Source organism: Eschrichtius robustus, chromosome 3 (genome assembly GCF_028021215.1).
Source record: "Eschrichtius robustus isolate mEscRob2 chromosome 3, mEscRob2.pri, whole genome shotgun sequence".
NCBI classification, from domain to species: domain Eukaryota; kingdom Metazoa; phylum Chordata; class Mammalia; order Artiodactyla; family Eschrichtiidae; genus Eschrichtius; species Eschrichtius robustus.
Window position 1 is genome coordinate 96,097,519 of NC_090826.1, and position 24,032 is coordinate 96,121,550.

A 24,032-nucleotide genomic window follows, 5' to 3' on the forward strand; every position below is an offset into this window, starting at 1 on the left:
ATTTTTAGAAATCTAAGATTAAAGGTAAAATGTTAACAATAGATAAGAAAAAAAAGAATGGTAATAGAAATATATTGACTTCTATGTATATTTCTATACATAGATACGGAAAAAGTTTCATGAAAAATATATCAGTGGTAGCTTTCTAGCCAAATATAAATAGATATTTAAATGTTCCTTTGCAATGAGGTTCTTCTTCTACTTACTTATAATACAGATTAGAAAGGAAGAAAAATGCACAAGGCTAAGAATGATTCAGAAGCATAAGGCTGAGAACGATTCAGAAGTATAAGATTAAGAGAATTAAGGCACAGCCACTAAATATTTTATAGTCAAGAAAAAAGTGCATAAAAAGGCTCCATTAATCCCCATCTCCATCCTAAACAATAAACACCACTTTCTTTAACCTTCCAAGAATTACAGAGTGCCTAACGCTGAACAATAGTCCTTTACCATTCCAGTTTACAGGCAAAAATGCAGATAAAGAAATGAAGTACTATGAAGCTTTTTCATAAAATATCAAACTGCAACATAAGACTATGGTAATTTTTCCTTAAAAAAAAGAAAAAAAAAGAGTGAGAAAAAACTTGCTATCTCTTTAATAAAATAGCATTCCAAAAATTTATGTTGCTGCCAGATCATTTAATTGTAAATGTCTGGTCCTTCAGGAATATAAATGTGACATTGCAAGTCACAATTTCTATGGGCCTCAATTTCTTCATACATAAAATAAGAGGGTTAGTTTAGCTAATTTCTATGATTTCCCTTCAACTTTTATAATTTGTTTTAACTCACATTTCAGTAACAGGAAGCATATATTCTTAGGGGGAAATAGCAAGTCTGGAATAATCAGAAGTCTCTGTCCTTAGGTCAGTTTAATAAGAAGAAAGAAAAGAGATTTGTTTTAGATCATTTAAGTAAACAAACAAAAGAAAAGCCCTTCTAACTGCAAGGCTCTGTCACGTCTGCTAATCGGCTAATATGGATGCAGTGTGTGTCCCTTCTTACTGCTGACAGCTGTTCTCTATTCATCAATTATTTTAATTTACCTTCTGGAACTGTGAATGATTTTTGGTGTGAAGAACAAATTGTTTAAAGCAGGTGCAGCTTTATATAGCTATAAAAAGAAAAGAATCAATTAACATAAACAATATGTTGTGTATATACATAAAATATCTCTAGAAAAAGACACAAGAAATTGATAAAAATGGTTGTCTCCAAGAGGGAAAACTGGATAATAAAGAATAGAAATGGAAGACTTTTCACTATATACCCTTTTGTACCTTGTCAATTTTGTACCATGTACAATTATTACCTATTCAAAAAAATTGAAATACTATACATGAAACATAAGTAATGAATTTCCAATTGCAAAAAACTGGAAAGAACTAGAAATATAATGAATATAATGTATTCATTATGTATATAATGAAGCAATAACATTTCAGAGTGATTTGTATTTCTTTTATAACCTGAGACCTCTTCTCAGATCGGATTCAAATATTATTTCAATCTTTCTTTATGAGATTAAAGTATTTGAATTATTTGCATATTCGAACCCACAAGTATTTTAAAAACATATTTAATTACTAAAGTACTAAAAATGTACAAGACAGGCAGACACAGGCTGTGTAATTGAGTCACATAAAAACCAGAAAAGGTGGACTTCCCTGGTGGCGCAGTGGTTAAGAATCCGCCTGCCAATGCAGGGGAAACAAACAGGTGCGAGCCCTGGTCCGGGAAGATCCCACATGCCCCGGAGCAACTAAGCCCATGCGCCACAACTACAGAGCCAGTGCGCCTAGAGCCTGCGCTCCACAACGAGAGAAGCCACCACAATGAGAAGCCTGTGCACCACAACGAAGAGTAGCCCCCGCTCGCGACAACTAGACAAAGCCCGTGTGCAGCAACAAAGACCCAAAACAGCCAAAAATAAAAATAAATAAATAATTTTTTTAAAAAACAGAAAAATTTAAAAATTGCTAAATTTGGCACTAAAAATGTAAAATGTAAATCTTCCATTTAACAGAAGTTGCCATAAAGTTAAAAGACAAGGGTCAAACAAGGACCAAATACAATACATATAAACAGCTAAGTGATTACCATCTAGAACATAAAAATAGCATCTTCAAATCAGTATCTCCCCCAAAATTCCAGTTGAACAATAAGCAAAAACTCCAGACAATTCACAGAACTACAAATAACCAAAGAATTTATGAGACGATGTTCAACTTCACTAGTAATATTAAAGATGCCATTTATGGAAAAATTAAAAAGACCTGATAATATATAGTGTTGGCAAGAGTGTAAATGCCCCTTCATATGCTGTGTTAAGAATATAAATTGGGACAGACTTTTTTTTTTTTTTTTTTTTGCCTGAGTTGGGTCTTTGTTGCTGCACACAGGCTTTCTCTAGATGCAGCGAGCGGGGGCTACTCTTCATTGTGGTGCGCAGGCTTCTCATCGCGGTGGCTTCTCTTATTGCAGAGCACAGGCTCTAGGCACACAGACTTCAGTAGTTGCAGCACGTGGGCTCAGCAGTTGGGGCATGCAGGCTCAGCAGTTATGGCTCGCAGGCTCTAGAGCACAGGCTCAGTAGTTGTGGCACACGGGCTTAGTTGCTTGGCAGCATGTGGGATCTCCCCAGACCAGGGATTAAACCCATGTCCCCTGCACTGGCAGGCAGATTCTTAACCACTGTGCCAACAGCGAAGTCCTGGGACAGACTTTTTGAAAGAGAATTTGACAGCATGAAATTTTCATCTATGAAAATTTTAAATGCATATACTCTTTGACTCACCGATTCCAATTCTATTTCTAGGAACCTATTCTGCAAAAATACTTGCAAATATATACAAAGATACATATACAAAGATGTTCCTTAAGATTTGCTCGTAATAGACAAAAACTAGAAATAAACTGAGCTCTCATCAATAGAATTGTTAAATTGTGGTAAATTCATACTATAGAATACTAATGCAGTGATGTAGATCTACTGTACCTTAGCAATAAAAAGGCACATCACAGAACAATACAGCTATCAATAAATATTTGCTGAATGGATGAATATAAATAGGCCTATTTATCTTTTTTAAAAGGGAGGGCATAATATCTCTGTGTCTAAATAAATGACAAAGAGAGAACTGGAGGGATACATATCAAACTGTTCAGAGTGGTTACCTCTGAAGAGAGGAATGAGATTGGATAGAGGGCAGGGAACTAGGAAGGGAAAGGCGTTGAAGGCAGTTTTTTTACTCTTTATCATCTGTATTACCTGAATGGTTTACAACCAATATATATTCATGCATTACTTGTACATTTATACATACATTTCTTATATAAATAGAATTTTTAATTTTACACAGAAAAAACTGTGAAAATGAAAAAAAATTATAGAATTAGATCTCAAAAGTTCTCTTCTATATCAAGGTACCAGGTAGAATAGAATCCCAAAGATAGGATTAACTGCTACATTTACAATGCAAAAACTATTGGGTACAAAAACTATTCTAGGATCTTTACTTATATTGTTTAATTGATCTTTATAACAATCTTACGAGATTGGCAATTTCATCCCCATTTTACAGATGAAGATACTAAGCTTTGTAAGGTTAAGAAATTAGCCTAGTATTTATATTAAGGCTGAACATCTCACTAGCAGCTGAATACTTCTTTCAGAAGTGTGTCAGGACATAAATCCTGATATCAACATCCCTGTCAACACCATCCAGGAAATCTCTTAAAAGTACCTGAGGGAACCTATTTAATTGTGTAACAAAACAAAGGGGCAAAGAGGAGGAAAAAATATATATATTTAGATTAACTTTTAGATCAATTTTTCATTAGTTCCTTAAACATCTGGGCTGTCTTATCTTGATAGACAGGCAAGAAATTGCCTCCTCCTCCCCAATTCATATCCTAAGCTTTGTAACAATGAAAATTAGAATTTCTGACTGTGAAAGAGTAAAAGAAATAACAGACATAGAGGAGAGGCAAAGAGAGACAGAGAGATAGAAATAGGAAGGGACAGAAGGAAGGAAGGAAGGAAGAAAATACAGTAGACAAAGGTTAAAACCCTAGAACAAGATTGGAACCATAAGTTGACCAGATTCTAAAGCTCTTCCTACTGTATCACACTGATTCCCAAGAAAGGGAAGGGCATCAATACTTTACAAAAACAAGGAAAAACATAAAATGGATAGAGTCATCTAAATATGCTAAAATGAAAAACCTTCATTTTACTGAAATAATATATAAAAATTATTCCAACAGAGGTCCATAGTTCTATGATTCTTCAAATTATTTTTCTATTAAACAATGTTAATAGGGTGGGTAAACAAGCTAGAAGTCTACATTAATAACAATCTAACCAGACTTTTAAACATACCGTTTTAGCTAGAGAGACAAAATTATTAGCTCAACTGTGTCAGAAACTAAAATGAAATTAAAGATTATTTTTTATTTTAAAAGATCTCTCCAGGTCCAATAAAATATACTTCCTAACCCTACTTGATAAACCACACTTAATTTTTTTTTTTAAGATAAAGGATGCTCTTTTATTTATTTATTTATTTATTTATTTATTGGCTGCATTGGGTCTTCGTTGTTGCGCGTGGTCTTTCTCTAGTTGCGGCAAGTGGGGGCTACTCTTTGTTGTGGTGCGCGGGTTTCTCATTGCGGTGGCTTCTCTGGTTGCGGAGCACGGGCTCTAGGCATGCGGGCTTCAGGAGTTGTGGCTCGCGGGCTCTAGACTGCAGGCTCAGTAGTTGTGGCGCACAGGCTCAGTTGCTCCATGGCATGTGGGATCTTCCCTGACCAGGGCTCGAACCCTTGTCCCCTGCACTGGCAGGTGGATTCTTAACCACTGTGCCACCAGGTAAGTCCCAAAGGAGTTTTAAATAGTTTATTCCTTAAATTATCACAGCAGCTTATGGTAAACATTCAAATGTTTATTAAGCAAAATTTCAACCTATAAAAACACATGTAAATAAGAAATGTAGAATTGTTTTAAGATTAATATTTGTACCAAAAATTTTAATTTTAGACTCTAATCACAAGTTAATGCTACATCAACTAAGATCAAAGTGAATATTCATATAAATTCATATAGTATTCTTTATTTATTTGCTTATTTGTTTGTGTGTTTTTACCTTATCTGTGGTAAAAGGTATGCTTTATCTAAGAACACAATTTAACCTTTCATTATATGATGAAATCGCTAGTATAGTTTTCTGTCACACCTAAAGCCAAGGTACCAAAACAGTGCTTTGTAAAATAGATTAAAATTATCCTTTATGTTCTTTTTTTACTCCCACGCTTTTTTGTTTTCAACGAGAAAAGTAGAACTTAAGATATTTGAGTATGCTTCAAAACTGAACTACATAAAAAATGGTTTGTTGGTAAGTATAGGACTATATTTATTATATAGAGGTACATTCAGAAACATAAGAAAATGTACTGAACCAAGAGTCACAAAAACTTGAAAATGAACTAAAAATAACACAAATTATACAAGTATTAACTATAGAAGGAAGTACAACAGAGTACATACTATATAATTACCCATTAAAGTTTTCCATCCTTAGCTTTTCTACTTCCTTAGCATTTATAAACTTATCATAGAATTGAGTTGGAAGGTACCTCTGTCCACTCTCTAATTTAGTACAGAATATCTGAACACTTAACTCTGAGAGATGGTCTGCCAACCTCTACATAAATGCCTCCAATAACAGAAAATTTCTATAACCCCCAAGGCACCTATGGAAGACAGTCTCTAAGGCGGTCACCAATAAGACTACTAGTGTTTTTACATCATTTTGTAGTCCCTGGCCCTTGAGTGTGGACTGGATTTACTGACTCACTTGTACCCAAGTGCAGAGTGGAAGTCCTGGGATGTCATTTCCAAGATTTATAAAGAGATGGTAGCATCCATCCTGAGGGCAGGCATGTGCCCTCTCTCAGACTGCTCACTCTGGGGGAAGCCAGCTGTCATGTCATGAGGCAACCTTGTGGAAAGGTCCAAGTAACAAAGAACTGAGGGAAGCCTTCAGTCAACAGCCTGTGAAGAGTGGAAGCCCTCAGTCCAACAAGGAACAGAGGTCCAGGTCACTGAGATTGGAAGGACATCATCCCCAAGTCGAGTTTTCAGGTGAGACCACAGCCCCTGTAAAAAACTTGACTGCAACCTCAAGAGAGACCTAAAATCAGAGGCTCCCAGCTGGGATGTTGGGACCCTCAGAAACAGTGAGATAAATATTTGCTATTTTAAGCCACTTAGTTTTGGGGTAATTTGTTACACAGCAATAGATAATACAGAATTCCTTTAATTTTTTCTCAAGTATAAAAAGGCATTTTGTTTTGTTTTCCAATATTGAATTAAAATCTACTTTCATCTAAGTATGTCTTTGGGTCAGCATAATAAAAATCTGTTACGTTAAAAACTTTTACACATTTGAATCTGACAATCATCAGGTCTGTTTCCCTACTTCCTTCAACCATTCTTCACATACCTTCCAGATCCGCTACAATTCTAGTCATTCTCCTCTGAACATTTGTTAATCTCTCTCTTTAAAGCATCTGAAATAGAACACAATACTCCAGGTATGGTCTGGTCAACAACTGTACACAGTGAAATTAACAATTCCCATTATGTGGGTACTATACAGTGAACACACCTAGACACCTAAAGTTGCTTTACATCATCTAGTTGTGAGATACTGTTTTTTGCACTTCCCAGAATTTCATTTCAAAAGCTTTTCCTAAAGTTGGAAAGAAGACCAACCCAATTCTATTTCCAAGCTCTCAAAATAATGTAAACAACAAAAAAGCAAAATTTACAAAAATTTGCAAACAATATATACAGTAAGGTGTTAATATCCAAAATATGCAAAGAACTCATACATCTCAACATCAAAAAACAAACAACCTGATTCCTGATTAAAAAATGGGCAGAGAATCTGAACAGACATTTTTCCAAAGACATACAGATGGCCAACAGGCACATGAAAAGATGTTCAACATCACTAATCATCAGGGAAATACAAATCAAAACCACAATGAGATATTACCTCACACATGTCAGAATGGCTATTATTGAAAAAGACAACAAATAACAAGTACTGGTGAGGATGTGGAGAACACGGAACCCTCACGGACTGTAGGTGAGAATGTAAATTGGTGCAGCCACTATGGAAAACAGTACAGAGAGTCCTCAAAAAATTAAAAATAGAACTACCATAGGACCCAGTAATTCCACTCCTGGATATTTATCTGAAGAAAACGAAGACATTAATTAGAAAAGATATATGCACCCCTATGTTCACTGCAGCATTATTTACAAAAGCCAAGATATGGAAGCAACCTAAGTGCCCATCAGTAGATGAACTGAGAAAGAAGATGTGGGGGGGGGGGGGGGTGTGTGTGTGTGTGTGTATATTTTTTTTTTATATACACACACACACACATATATATATGCACAATGGAATATTACTCAGCCATAAAAAAAGAATGAAGTCTTGTCATGGATGGACCTACAGGATATTATGCTAAGTGAAATAAGTCAGACAGAGAGAGGTAAATACTGTATGATTTCACTTATATGTGGAATCTAAAAAACAGAAACAGTTATACATAGAGAACAAACAGGTGGTTGCCAGAGGGGAAGGGTGTTGGGGGAGAAAAGAAATAGGTAAGGGAAATTAAGAGGTAAATTTCCAGTTCTGAAATAAATGAGTCATGGGTATAAAATGTATAGTGTGGGGAATATAGTCAATAACTATGTAGTATCTTTGTAGGGTGACATATTGTAACTAGACTTATCGTGGTGATCATTTTGAAATGTATAGAAATGTCAAATCACTATGTTATATAACAGGAACTAACACAGTCTTCAATAATTATACTTCAATTATACTTCAAAAACAAACAAACAAACTCATAGAAAAAAGAGACCAGATTTGTGGTTACCAGAGGTAAGGAGCAGGGGAAGGGAGAACTGGATGAAGGCTGTCAAAAGGTACAAACTTCCAGTTATAAGATAAACAAGTACTAGGAATGTAATGCACTACATGATAAAAATAATTAACACTGCTGTATATTATACAGGAAAGTTGTTGAGATTAAATCCTAAGAGTTCTCATCACAAGGGAAAATATTTTTTCTATTTTTTAAATTTTGTATCTATATGAGATGATGGATGTTTACTAAACTTGTTGTGATAATTATTTCATAATGCATGTAAGTCAAATTATTATGCTGTACACCTTAAACTTACCCAGTGCTATATGTCAATGGTATCTCAATAAAACTGGAAGAAAATAGATAAATAAATAAACAGGAAAAAATGTTAAACCAAAATGGACATTAAGGCACCAATTTTAGCTGAGTTCTATAAAGCTTTCTCACAGATTTTATGTAAGTTCCATTTTCTTTTTCAATAAATCAACAAAAGTCACAAAACATGGCACTTAATCATAGAAATGCATTCATTTCACAGAATTCATTATTTAAATCAAATATATCAACTGTAAATAGTATAAAAATTTTATGTCCTTTTTCATGTAGTACTGTTTCTCTATAAAATAGTGTTGACTTGTGAAATGAGATCAACCTCCTAGTAGAGTGGCAAGCATGTGATTGGTGCAATATAAATTTATCCCCTTTAGAACTCATAAGGTAAGGGCATTGTCCTTAGGGTTGCTAATAACATGCTATGGAAGAGCTACTGTGCTACAGGTAAAGTATAAAAATTTACTCTGGAAAAAGTTTACTTTGTTTTTTAAAAAAATTTTAGGTGTAATTTTGAAACACTGGGAATCCTGATTAGATCAATTATGTTAAAGATGCCACATGGAGAGACTCCTACTTGTGGTAACACGTTTGAAGTAAGTATTCATTTAAAAATACTTGTGTCTATTATGTGCTGGTACGATGCTGCATCCCTGGGATACAATGGTTGAGTTACTATGGTGAACAAGAAGATAAAACACAAAACAAGGGCTTCTAAGGGAGGGTGTGGTGTTTTGTAAGGTATCTTTTCACACAAACAAAAACAAACTCAAAATAAAAAGGAAGAAAAATCAGCTGAAATATGTAAGCTTTGGCTATTCAATGTAATGGTCTCAAAATTAAATGGCAAAAAAAAAAGTATTCTCAGACATGGGTCAGCACTGGATTTATAACCTGAAGACCTGGATTAAAGTCTTCTGTATAAAAATAATATACATAAAATATAAAGTAAAGAGTATCATAAAAAATTACAAATAAAATGCCATGGAAGTTCTGAGGTATCTTGCTATGAATGGGTCTGAAGGATTGTTAGTATCCTAACATGCAGAGATGGGAAGGGAAAAGGTACTAACATTTATTGTGCATCCACTATGCCAGATCCTGTGCTAAATACTCCCATCCATCACCTATATAACACTCACAACTCTCCAGTTTCATTTTACAGATGATTACACTAATACTCTGAGACGTTAGTTACTTGTCTAAGGTCACACTGCAAAAAGTGCAGAAGCAAGAATGGGATGACCGGGTCTAAAATCCTGTGACCTTTCCACTATAACATTCTAACACATACAGGGGTGAAAACAAAGAGAAGATAGTTAGGATTCAAGTAATCTTGAGGCTAATGTCAAAGTTTTAGAAAACGGAATTCAACTTATTTCCTGTCCTATGTAGTGATTTGTCATTTATTAGCTGAGTAAGTCTAAGGCAATGCTTCTTAAACTTTTCTCCATAAGGACAGAAGAAACTGAACCCATCCCCACAGAGCCCATAAGCATACAATTTCTTTGAAGTCTTTGAATTTTACCTAGAAATTAGTGTGAATATTACATTCTCCATATATCTTCTGTTTAATATAAAAACACTATTTTTTATCCAACTCTTCAAGTGAAATTGATGACAGCTCCATTAGTGTGTGCTATGTTCTGTGACAACAGATTTATCTCTTGGCACACTGCAGCTTATCGCTAATACTCCTATTTCAAAAGCAAAGGCCGGGGGGATAAAGTAAGCTATTTCTTGTTTATTCAAGAACCAATGATGCACACTGAGGATTATTTAACACCAAATGAAACTCAAGTAAGAGTTATTGGCCATAGCCTTATTTTCTAAAATATGAGAACACCCTACTGAAAGCAGGAAAGCAATCCTGACCCACATATAGGGAGGAAACACCCTTTTCTCCATGTCACCACAGTAATAAAGAACCTCTGCCAAGGAGTAAAGACACATCTTAATAGTTTCCATGAGCCCTTTTAAGGCCACTGTAAGAAATAAGGTCCTGGACCTAGAAATGCTAAATAGATCATAAAGAAAATTTTAATTAGCCATGTCAGTGCGCCATTCTGTTAAAAGGTAATCAACAGATGCCTTAAATTTTTTTCCAAAGTGCTTTCAAATACTTTATTTTGTTCTACTTCAGAGCTCATTCCCAGACTAATACAATAGCAAGTACTATCATCTGGAAATTAAGTCAATAGTAGGGTAAGTAGCTCTTCCAAGACTGCAATCAGTAGCAAAGGGAAACTTAAATCCTAGAAATCTGATTTCCAGCTTACTGAGCTACTGAGGAAAACTGCATCTTTTCATACTTACTTTGCAGCATATTTCAAAGCATATCACACACTATTTAGTAAGTAACTAACTGATAAACTCGATTTCACAAACAGAAAAAGAGGCTGAACACAATTATGTAACTAGGAACATAAGATAGTACCCCTGCTCTCTTATGATACATTCCTAGTACTGGCTTTAAAAAAGAAAAAGAAAAGAAAAAGACAAGAATTAGGAAGTAGGAGGGTGGGAAGAAAACAGGTTAAAATTCCTTCACAAAAAAATTACATATCCATAATGGCATCAAATTCAAGTGTTTGTGTGTGCGTGTTTTTCCCCTAACAATATACTGTTATGGCTTAATTGGTTGGTCACTAAAATTTTTCTTTCCTGTGTGGAAGCAATCTACCCACTGAAACCTAAGATAAAACTGTTCATTACATTTTCCTCCTAAGCGAGACCAAAGAATATGTCATATAAGGGAAAATGGGCTCTTAGGCGTTTCTCCTTTCTAGTAAAATTTCAAGGCAACACATGCCAACACTGGAGACAAAATTCTACTTGGATTTACTATGAAGTAAAGGTTTATAGCATATTAAAGCCTACATGTTAATCTCTGTGCCATTAACTTCTTGAAGCATTCTAAGAAGTCCACAGCAAAGGGAGGGAAATAAATGTTAGGATCACAACCTATGAATGTGGGTGGAACAAAGACTTCTCCCTTCATTATGCAGAGGGAACCAAGTTGCCAAAAATGCTCTGCTCAGATACCATGCGTGGTTACTGACTGCACCTCTGGGTACAGAAAAGAAAAAAATCAAATGCTGGTCAAAGGCCGCCCCTGCCTGCCCCCGCCCCTTTCGCTCAAGGCCTCGCCCCAGAGCTGCAGCCCCAATCTCTTTCTCCCCTACATAAGAAAGCGGCTTAACCCTAAGAGTTCTACAAGCTCCCGTTCCCGTGTCTCCTACGCAGACGCCCCCGGGACACCGGTCCAACCCGAGTTCCAAATCTAGTCGCTGTCCCCCTCCCCGACCCCGCCCAGACCCCCAAAGCCCTGCTGCCACTGACCACTGACGTCAGAAAGGCCAAACCCGGCCCCCGCGGGGCTGCCCCAGCCCCGCAGCACTCTCCCCTCCTCCCGGCCAAGGCGTGCCCAGAAAGGGACGCGAGCGCGTCCCTCGGCTGTCGCTCGGGCTCGGCAGAGGGGCGAGGAAGGAAGAATCAGCGCAGTCAGCCGCCCTCCCGCCCCGCAGCAGCAGCGAGGTGGGCACCAACCCTGCGCTGGCTTACTGCTCAGGGGCGGGCGGTGCCAGGGCGAGGGCCGTCGCTCGGCCCCCGGAGCCGGGTTGGCAGCGAGAGAAAGGTGTGGTTCAGGAGCGGCGGCTTCCCGTCGGGGCCTGGCCCCCATCCGTCGGCGCCGGGGCCTCACCCACGACCCCAGTCGCCACCCAGTCAGCACCCAAGCCTACCCAAGACCCTTCTCCGGGGCTGCGAACGCCGCCCTTGGGGGTCGCCATGGTCGCAGCCCTGTCAAGTGGTGACAGGCGGTGACGGGTGACCATGGCAACCCGAGGTGTGCAGCGCGGCCCGACCCCGCCTCCGCCTCCCGAAGTCGCTAACCTGAGGGCTCCGGGACGAGCCCGGAGAAACCGCGGAGGAGAAAGCGGCGCGGAGGCCGGAGGACGGGGCCCCCAAGCGGCGGGCTCTGGGCTGGAAAGGGAGTGTGAGGGCGGCGGTCTGGGCTCGGCGTCAGTCCTGCCTCCAGCCGCCCGCGCGTCAATCCATCAGCTCTTCAGTCTGTCCTTCCTCCCGTCTCCCCCTCCCGGGCCGGCGACCGTCCGCTCAGCCTCTCACACACTGCGGTTGTCAAGCGGCGCTGCAGCCGAGCACCAGCCCCGAGCCGCAGCCAATCGCCGCGCTTCCCCGAGGCGCCTCAGGACCCCGCCGAGAGGGGCGGCCAGGCAGGTGCCTGCGTCGAAGGGAGAGTCGGCTGGGCGGGCGCCAGCCCGGGGCACGGTGGGGACTGGTCTGGTGGACCGGCTCCCCGCTAGGGCTCCAAGGACCAGCTGGACTCGAAGGAAAAGCCGGCGCGGCGACTGCGTGAGAGACCAGCAGCCGGCACGCAGACCCTTTGGTGGCTGGTGACCCGGCGTCCCGAAATAGGGCGGAGGGGGTTGTCTCCTCCGAATCGAGAGTCGTCTGCGCATTAGAAGTGACTCTTAAGACTCCTCCCAGTTGATCTATTAATAAGGGATAACGAAATAAATCTCGCCGCCTTCTCCTCTCTCTGCTTTTCCAGGTCCCACTTCCTGAAGGCTCCAGCAGGTTAATTCCCCCTTCTTGATGCTTGAAGTATTTTTGTTATTTAACACTTAACACATTCACTGTTTTCCATCACCCGTTTTGATTGTAAGCCCCATGACAGCAAACCTCACTAGTTCCCACCCTATCGGTGCAGCAGCATTCCACAAATATACCTGATGCTCAACCGAGCTGAATTAAGCATTCAGGGGTAAAACCATGGAGAGCTAACGAAAGAATACAGGACACAAACCTGTAAGAACTCGGTCCTCACAAAGGCTAAAAGCCAACAGTAAGCGGGGCCTCCCAAAGTGAGGGAAATGTGGCAAAAGGGACTGGTAATAAACATCAGAAACATTTCTGGAAAGGAAGAATTTGACCCAATTCAAGATAAAAGAAGCTATAGCTTGAGGAAAAGGTTCTAAGAAAAATATTTACAAATTGATGGAAAACAATTTAAGCACAGACGCTTAACTGCAAAACTTCAATTGCCTAGCCCTGATTAACTCCTGGAAGAAAGTCTTCATTAAGAATGCTCTCAGTGATAAGTGACAGAAAAATAAATGTAAACACAAGTTAATGTTACCCAGGGTCTTGAGGTTCAAAACAACAGCAACAACAACAAAAACTTTACAGGACGTATGAAATGAAAAAGTGGGCAAATATATCTTGGGAATAAATAGTCTGTTGATTATTTTACCACTATAGTTTACCTGACAACTCGCTTCTCAATCTTGATTCTCAAGTAATAGCAGTTACAAGAACCAGCATCACTTAAATCTTAAACTAAATCTAGAAACAGTTACTAATCAGGAACAATCTGAAAAACATTTGACCACCTAATAGGGGCAGGGTGCTATAAAAAGGAAGAACCTGACCTTCTGGCACTAGATTGGTTTTGGTGTTCACTAACTACAAAACAAAATGCTTTGCCTATATTCTCATTTAAGCCTCACAATCTCCCTTAAAGTGCCTGTTAATTATTACCATTTTAGAGATTAAGGGAAATAAATCACCCAAGGTCAAACAGCTGATAGGTAGCAGAGCCAAGATTCTAACCATTCTGAATCTTAAAACCTTCTTTATCTACTCCACCTCACTGTGTAATAACTGGAAATTTTAGCTTGAAGAAAATGGACTTTATTCTGACAAGGCAGAGGGAATAACAGGTCTTATTCATGTTTATATCCCTCATGCCCTAGGGCATAGTGTTATTTGCATCTAAGTTTTCAGTAAATAGTAATCAGAATTATTGGAAGCAGATGCACAACCATTATATTTCCAGAAAAGGGGAATGGGAGGAGGAAAAGAACCAGGTACTGAAATACAAGACATCTGGTACATCTTATCACTTGTACACTGATAAATGCATTGACTATGTATTTGCTTCCTAATGTAACATCAAGTTTTACACTACAACCTTAATAGCTGTTAGCCTAAGATATCACCTTTCCTTCTACACTCAGCCACACTGGTTAAGATTAGATCTTCTTGTCTTTCACTCTAGTTGCTGCAAAGCAGCGAATTGTTCAGAAAGGACAAGGCTTTCTTAGATGAAGGGCTGTCCTCACATCCTGAGGTACTGCCTCAATCACTCACCAAATATTTAGAGTGCCTCCTCTGGATCAGTAACTAGGCTAGGTATCATTTGAAAATGCGGGTTCTAACTTGACGGAATGATTCATGGTGCCTCGTGACTCAAATAAGCCTATAGGCTAAGGTGGACCCCTTTTAATCTGATTCTCAAATCTCACTTCTAAAAGGGAGAATAAACGTTTTTGGTGTTTCCCCAAAAGTAGGAAGGAAGCTGAGTACAAACCTAAGTAAGGAAATCTTGCCTCAAGTTGTTCAGGGGAAGATCAATGGGTATAAGGGAATTTGTTTTAAAAGCTCCACTCTCATTAGAATGCATACTCAGAAATATACACACCAAAGAGCTGTGTGCTTCAGAGCCAGCAGTGCTCTGGCTCTGGGAAAACAAAGTACTACCACGGCTGCTTCTCCTTCAAACAGGTTCAAGGATTATGAAGGTAGAATACTGGGTCTACCAGAGCTCTTCTCCACACCCCTAAATAAAAGCTTAAATTCTATGCGGATGGTTGAACCTAGTAAAGAAACATACCTTCTTGTTTCAACATAAAAAAGGTATGCTTTTATTTATATTAAGTAAATATCTGGATGTTATATTGAAAACAAAAGTAAATAAAATAAAATACTTGGGGGCTTCCCTGGTGGCGCAGTGGTTGAGAGTCTGCCTGCCGGTGCAGGGGACACGGGTTCGAGCCCTGGTCTGTGAGGATCCCACATGCCGCGGAGCAAATGGGCCCGTGAGCCACAATTACTGAGCCTGCGCGTCTGGAGCCTGTGCTCCGCAACGAGAGAGGCCGCGGCGGTGAGGGGCCCGCGCACCGCGATAAAGAGTGGGCCCCGCTTGCCACAACTGGAGAAAGCCCTCGCACAGAAACGAAGATCCAACACAGCCATAAATAAATAAATTAATTAATTAAAAAAAAAATCAGCTGATGAACCATTTAAAAAAAAATAAAATAAAATACTTGTTTTGGAAAGAAATACTCAACCTATTTAAATTAAGTCATTGAAATAGTTCAACAATTTTTAAAAACTAGAAATTATGTGTTAGGAAATGTTAATAATATGTTGGTAAGGGGGAAATCTCCCCCCTATCCTTCTTGAGTTTTTGTTGGCTGGTCTAATGATTAAATTGACACCAGACAGATTAACGGGAGAAAAAAATGAATTTAATTACCTATGTGTGGGAGTCCATAAGAATATGAGGCCCTAAACCAAGTTAGGCAATTGAGGCTTACATGCCATCTGAGAAAAGGAGAAGGGGTTAGGGATTTGGGACTCCAAAGGGGAGGAAAACACTTTACAGGAAGATGGGGAAATGTTTGGTAAACAAATGTTTGCTGGGCTATGCAGAGACAATGGGACACAAAGAAGACACTTGTCTCCAGGCCCTGAAGAGTTCCCCCTACCACTCTTAGCCCATATTCTGTGTAGGTATCTCCCACGATGGTGCTCTTCCTGGACCAGGCCCTTTATCTAAATTCTTTTAGGCAGTTAAGGGGGAGGTAAAAAGAAAGACTTCCTGAGTCTTTTGTTTCTTAAAAATAATCAGCATAAAATAATGCTCATGCCAAACAGAAACATTTTAGGGAGGCAAATTTTGCTCCCCTTCCGTCCCACCTTTAAAACTTCCCCCAAGAAATTTCATAGTCCGGAAGCTGAGATGGAAGATTGTTTTATCTCACTGAACCAGTCTCTTAGTCCTGACAATAGATTAGTTCAGTTAGACTCATTTTAGGAGGAGGTGATTCAGGTGGGCTCCCCAAAATAGGGCTGTGGTGCAAGCAAACAGGCATTTAATGAGGCATTTCTATGGGGACAAAATAAAACAATGGTTAATGACTGGAGCAGACACATAATCCCAGTTCCTGGGATCTGAAGGCAGCCAGTGGAGATTTCTAGACATCCGGCTTAAAGCATATTCAGATGGAATAGGGCAGGCAGTGACAATTTGACAGATTTTCCTGGTTTGTCACTTGAATGTCTTTGGTGATGTCATCAGGTATACCAGTAAACTTTCTGAGTGGCCCACATAGCAAGAGGCACAAAAAAGATTGTCTAAAACATGAGCAACTGTGGTGATTTCTCTGAAGTTTGTATCAAGTTTTCTAGTTTTAGTTTGCAGGGCCTCAGGAGAAAAGGCAATTCTCAATAATTCCAAATCAAAAGGATGGGAAAAAGCAGACATTAGTTCAGAGAGTTGTAGCTAGATATGAGGAAACTAGAAGAATTGAGGATCTAGTCCAGTTTATATGTAGAAAACAAACCTCAAAGACAATGGACAGTATTAGAAGCTAATATCCACAGTGTATTACTGAAACATAAATTTTCTCCCTAAAATCATGTTTTTATAAGTTTATTTATTTTGGCTGCGTTGGGTCTTCGTTGTTGTGTGAGGGCTTTCTCTAGTTGTGGCGAGCGGGGGCTACTCTTCATTGCGGTGCACGAGCTTCTCATTGCGGTGGCTTCTCTTGTTATGGAGCATGGGCTCTAGGCACGCACGCTTCACTAGTTGTGGCACGTGGGCTCAATAGCTGTGGCTCGAGGGCTCCAGAGCGCAGGCTCAGTAGTTGTGGCGCATGGGCTTAGTTGCTCCGCGACATGTGGGATCTTCCTGGACCAGGACTCGAACCCATGTCCCCTGCATTGGCAGGCAGATTCTTAACCACTGTGCCACCAGGGAAGTCCCATCACCCTAATTTTTTACCAAAGGTAGTCAACTTAAGACAAATTTGTTTGCAAAATAAGTTTAGTTTCAATAAACTTGGCCCATCTACTTAAAATACAGCAAGAATTGCAACTGACCATGTAGGCCCTCCTAATCTGCTTTGTTGGAACCTTTCATAAGGAATTTCAGACTGGACTTTTTTTTTTCAGATTGGACTTTTAAATGCCTCTTGAAGCCAGGAAGTCAAGCCAAGGACTTACCATCACAATTGTCTGTAATACCTATATATTGGGGTGAATTCCTCTCTTCTCAAGGTCCCCCAAATATCCTGAGGTTCCTGCACCTGTCAGGAATTGACCTTCCTTACTCACCTGGTAAGGTTGCTGGGAACCCTGTAAGCAAGGTACCAGTCTGTTTCTCCAAGGGATTTTATTGGCTGCATAAAGTCAACCTTAGTTCCTTAAAGTGTTCTGGTCATATTTCTGAGTCTATGCATGTCTCTCTCAAATATGACAATCCAATCATAGACTTGGTAATATGACCTATGTGTCTAGGTGTGTCCTGTTACAATAAAAACAGATTCTTACTGAACTTATGAAAATAACTATTGACACATCGCCATGAAAATAAGAATACTCACTGAGAGTTTCTGAATCCTGGAGGGGTCAAGTAGGGAGAAAAAGTTAAATGTTTCAATTCTGCTTACAAAGGTATAACTTACCAAGTTGCTCTAAGTCATAGGTAGCTTAAGAAGAAAGGTTTCTTTGTATCTGGAAAAGAAAAGATTAAAGAACCAGCAATATTTCAAATAAAAAGTCATAAAAATTATAATAATAAGTTTATTCAGTCCCATGTAATTAATTCTGGTTCTGTTGATCTTTTGTAAGACATTTTATGAAGCCATCATTTTCTCCATTAGGGCCCTATAAATTCTTATCCAGTCAGTGGTATGATTTGAAAGTTATCAGAAATTTGATTCTAGAATACTTGTTAGATTCCTTCCCATGAATTTCTCTGAAGGTGAAACACATTTGCAGGAAGGTTTTGTAAAATCACCTGAGGAAAACAATAACTGTCTGTAAATGATAAAAGACTTCAAAATGCCCATTGTTAGAGTTCATTTGATAAGGCAGTGTAGGTTTTTTTATGATGTACAACATTTAAGATAACAACCAAAATTATGATGACAACATTATACCAGGACATATCATATTTTTAGGAATATCACATAATTTCTGGAACACATAATATATAACTGTACAGACACAACAAAAAGAAGGGTTAATGTTACTTATTTGACAATGCTTCCCATGCAATTTAACATATCAAATGAGACTAATTAATTTAACATCTCCCTTTTTACAAGGAGAGAGGACAAATCTTTTGAAATGTCCAGGGTGCCTCTGGAATATTTCAAAGTTAGACTAAGGTCAAAAAGACTTCATTTAGAATTTGATTTCAGGAAGTTTGTCAAGAATACCAAAAGGTTTTAAAACATTTGGTCAAGTAGGATTACAGGTCACTGTGAAACAATACTTAGTTATCCATTTAACCATAGTGACAAAGATTTTGCAGGCAGATATAGAAAATTACACAGTTCTGAACAAAACTTAGTTCTTTTAGTTTCAAGAAAACTCAGTTTAGTTAAGTAACCAAGACCTGATGAACACAGAAAACACAGGAAATTTTTTGGAAAAACACAGATTATTTTTAATTTAATGTGATTATTTTTAATTTAATGTAATTATTTTTAATTTAGGCAGATTATTTTCTTTTTTTTAACACCTTTATTGGAGTATAATTGCTTTACAATGGTGTGTTAGTTTCTGCTGTATAACAAAGTGAATCAGCTATACGTATACATATATCCCCATATCTCCAAAGCCTTTTAGAATTTCTTATCAAGAGAAGACCAATAGTCCAATAAAACTTTGTTGTTTTATCAGAGAGAAAACCAAATTCTAATTTTGCACAGGCTTACTTTTGTATTAAAATTCATTTACTTAAATAAATTTATTCCAATCTTAACCAGTCCTGACCACACATAAAATTTCTTCCCAAAGATTCATTTTTTCACAATTCTTCTATAACTTTCTATGTCCATTTTAGTTTGCCTATTGTTCTCTTTCCCATTTAGAAATAATCAGTTTTATGACAAAGGCACTTTCATTTCCCTCAACAAAAATGCATCTCCATATCTCATACCTTTTCTTAACCAAAAATACATCTTATTTTTCTTGCATACAGAATTGTTTTCCTTATTATTTCTAGCAGCCTTAGTCACACATGTTAATTAGAAACCTTAATTTCTAGTGAAAATAAAGAAGTAAACAATTGTGAATGGTATTAGCATTTTGTGGCTTGGTGAATTTATAAATACCTTTTATAATTTATAGAAACATGTACCCTTGTATTTATTTTTTAACATCTTTATTGGAGTATAATGGCTCTACAACGGTGTGTTAGTTTCTGCTTTATAACAAAGTGACTCAGCCATACATATACATATATCCCTATATCTCCTCCCTCTTCCGTCTCCCTCCCACCTTCCCTATCCCACCCTTCTAGGTGGTCACAAAGCACCGAACTGGTCTCCCTGTGCTATGTGGCTGCTTCCCACTAGCTATCTATTTTACATTTGGTAGTTAATTTTTATTTTTATTTTTATTTTTTGGCTGCATTGGGTCTTCGTTGCTGTGTGCAGGCTTTCTCTAGTTGTGGTGAGCGAGGGCTACTCTTCATTGCGGTGTGCAGGCTTCTCTTTGTGGTGGCTTCTCCTGTTGCAGAGCACGGGCTCTAGGCGTGCGGACTCAGTAGTTGCGGCAAGCAGGCTCTAGGGCACCCAGGCTTCAGTAGTTGTGGCGCATGGGCTCAGTAGTTGTGGTGTATGGGCTTAGTTGCCCCTCAGCATGTGGGATCTTCCCAGACTAGGGATCAAACCCATGTCCCCTGCATTGGCAGGCAGATTCTTAACCACTGTGCCACCAGGGAAGTCCTGTACCTTCTTAAATAGTGCAATCTTTCAATGTGGCACAGGACGTGGTTATTAATAGACAAAAATTTATGTTTACTTTCTCTGCAAGAGGAAGATAAAAGTAGATAGACATATATTCCATAACTAATATTGTATTACTTTATCTTATTTGGAAATGACCTAGATATTCAATGAGTTTCCATCATTTAATTTAACTTAGCAAAACTCTAAGGTTTCAAGTTACCAAAAGAATTCTGAAAAGTATTTTTAAGTACACATACCATGATACATAATTATTGTTAACAAGTTCACCTAAAAACTTTTTATCCTATTTGCATCTATTTAATTTGGTTTAATTATTATACTTAATGCTGATAATGCTAAAGACATGCCTGTTTTAGTTAAACCAATAACCTTAAACTTGCTTTTATTTTCTAAAGATTAATCCTAGATCATGTGAACCTGAAAAATATTTGGTTGAGTTTCTATTATATTTTTGAGAATTTTATATAAGCACTTGTTTAAGCCAATTGAATAGGGTTCCACTGGTATAAAAATATCACACATCTACAACATACATATATAGACTCATATACAAACATATAGACAGATACAAACAACGATCTTATAGCTTTCATTTTAAAAAAAAACTTTAGTCATTAAATGGGCACAATGGTACAAAACTTACTAGTCTACAGAAGAACATTTGGATCCAAATTTTGTTTCAGCAGTTGGAAAAAGTTAAGTTTATCTGTAAACTTAAAGGTTTTTTACTAATACTGGTGGAGAAGACACATGAATTTTCATTCATTTAAATTTTCAAATGACCTTTTCCTCTTTTTGTTATTTTTCTGATAAAATGACCTCCCTTAACCCTCCTACACTGTTGGTGGGAATGTAAATTGGTGCAGCAACTATAGAAAGCAGTGTGGAGGTTTCTTAAATAACTAAAAAATTGAGTTACCATATGATCCATCAATCCCACTTCTGGACATATATCCAGAGAAAACTCTAATTCGAAAAGATACATGCAATGTTCTTAGCTGTACTATTTACAATAGGCAAGACACAGAGATGAATGGATAAAGATGTGGTACACACACACACACAATGCAATACTACACTACTCAGCCATAAAAAAAAAGAGTGAAATAATGCCATTTGCAGTAACATGCATGGACCTAGAGATTATCATACTAAGTGAAATAAATCAGAGAAAGACATATACTATATGATATCACTTATATGTGGAATCTAAAATATGATACAAATGAACTTATTTACAAAACAGAAACAGACTCACAGACGTTGAAAACAAACCTATGGTTACCAAAGGGGAAAGGGGGTGGGAGAGGGATAAATTAGGAGTTTGGGATTTGCAGATACGAAGAACTATATATAAAATAGATAAACAACAAGGTCCTACTGTATAGCAAAGGGAATTATATTCAATATCTTATAATAAACCATAATGGAAAAGAATATATATGTGTGTGTATGTGTATATGTATATATATATATATGTGTGTGTGTGTATATATATATATGGAACTGAATTACTTTGCTGTACAGCAGAAACTAACACATCATTGTAAATCAACTACACTTCAATTAGAAAAAAGAAAAAAAAGCAGAAAACCTCCCTTAAGTTTCTGGAACATTTACATCCCAAAGGCACAGGAAAGGAATGCAAGTTTTCCAAGAAGGAGTTGATTTCCTAAGGCTGGAATACTTACACACCTTTTGATATAGATCAGTGAAGTCAGTTGCTTATCATAGGAATGACATGCCCATCAACTTATGTTGGAATGTTTTACTTTCTATCCGGATACATTTAGCTTAGGGGAGAAGGCCTAAAAAATTTCCTATTATGCTCTGAATTTGAGTTATGGTCACAAGTTCAGTCAGACCGGTGGCCTCCCATCTTATTTTCTGCCTTTTACAACAAATCTTTCAATGAAGCTATTTTGAAATTTCGAGGCCTTTTGGCAGCTCCTGCATACGTATTACAGTAGGTATCCAATTCTGTTTGTTTGATTTGGAAGCCCTTGCTTTTTTTTTTTTTTTTTTTTTAATTTTGGGCTGCATTTGGTCTTCGTTGCTGCGTGCAGGCTTTCTCTAGTTGCCGCGAGCGGGGGCTACTCTTCGTTGTGGTGCACAGGCTTCTCACTGAGGTGGCTTCTCTTGTTGCAGAGTAGAGGCTCTAGGCACATGGGCTTCAGTAGTTGTGGCACGCGGGCTCAGTAGTTGTGGTTCGTGGGCTCTAGAGCGCAGGCACAGTAGCTGTGGAGATGGGCTTAGTTGTTTCACGGCATGTGGGATCTTCCCAGACCAGGGCTCGAACCCTGTGTCCCCTGCATTGGCAGGCGGATTCTTAACCACTGCGCCACCAGGGAAGTCCCAGCCCTTGCTTTTAAGTACACTTTTTAAATGCTCTTATCTAACTGGAACATTCCTCATAATGGCCATTGTCATTCTAGGTTGTAATTTCCTTGAGAACTGGCAGCAGTTTGGTAGGACCCTAGTCACAAATGGAGTGTAACCCACATTTTCTTTCTTTTTTTTTTTTTTTTTAATATTTCCTTGGCCGCACCGTGCTGCATGTGGGATCTTGGTTCCCCAACCAGGGATCGAACCCGAGCCCCTCGCATTGGAAGCGCAGAATCTTAACCACTGGACCGCCAGGAAAGTTCCATAACCTACATTTTCTGTCCAACCATATCTAGCTGCAAATAGGGTACAACCCATATTTTTGTCCAGCTATTTTTTTATAGATATTTATAGCTTCCAGGGCTATAGTTCATAGTCATTTAATATTTCACCCCCCAATTTCCATATAGTTTTTCCTTTTTTTTTTCCTTCTTTTTCTTATGTACAGGACAATTGAACTTCCAATGTCCTAATGTTTTACAATATCTGCAAATGTCTGAAGGCAAATAGGAAGGGGTCTGAGTGGATTTTGATTTTTGTTCTAATTTCTGTCCTTCCCTCTTATTAAGAGAGTCCCTAAAGTTAGCCATTACATATGTATATTTTTTTAACCCACATTTAAATTTGGTCCTTGGATGAGAGCTCTCTATATTTTCGCTTTTAAATATAGCCAATTCAAAGGATGCATCATCTGGCCTTTGATGAGTAGGGTCTAATATTAATCTCAAATAGCAACTCAAATCAATAAGCCTTTTTATGGCTTAACCAAAAATGCAAGAGGCACGAAGGATGAAGCCCTCATAAGATCCAGAAAGTTCATTCCCAGAATTCATCAAGAAAGCAAAGACCAGGACTTCCCTGGTGGCACAGTGGATAAGACTCCACACTCCTGGGGCTTCCCTGGTGGCGCAGTGGTTGAGAATCTGCCTGCCAATGCAGAGGACACGGGTTCGAGTCCTTGTCTGGGAAGATCCCACATGCCGCAGAGCAACTAGGCCCGTGAGCCACAATTACTGAGCCTGCGCGTCTGGAGGCTGTGCTCCGTGACAAGAGAGGCCGCAATAGTGAGAGGCCAGCGCACCGCGATGAAGAGTGGCCCCCGCTTGCCGCAACTAGAGAAAGCCCTCGCACAGAAACGAAGACCCAACACAGCGAAAAATAAATATAAATAAATAAATAAACAAACAAATAAATAAATAAATAAAAGCGTGGTAAAAGAAAAAAAAAAAAAAAAAGACTCCACACTCCTAATGCAGGGGGCCCAGGTTCGATCCCTGGTCAGGGAACTAGATCCCACATGCATGCCGCAACTGAGTTCACATGCCGCAACTAAGGAGCCCACCGGCTGCAACTAAGACCCGGTGCAACCAAATAAATAAATAAATATTTTTTAAAAAAAGAAAGCAAAGACTTTGTTGTCACAGGTGGTAAGAATGGTGTACTGCAGTGTCTCCAGTTTCTCATGAGAACATGAAATGCCTCCAGTCAAAGACCCACTAATCTGTGACA

At 38.6% G+C, this 24,032-nt stretch overlaps 1 protein-coding gene across 1 annotated transcript in view; it reads right to left on the reverse strand.

Moving 5' to 3' along the window:
- Nucleotides 1-12,451, reverse strand: part of WDR47 (WD repeat domain 47) — a 54,599-nt gene extending 42,148 nt beyond the window's left edge. Inside the window, exon 1 of the mRNA XM_068540422.1 lies at nt 12,181-12,451. The gene's annotated coding sequence lies outside the window, so the exon portion shown is untranslated. The remainder of the gene's footprint in view (nt 1-12,180) is intronic.
- Nucleotides 12,452-24,032: the final 11,581 nt, after the last annotated feature.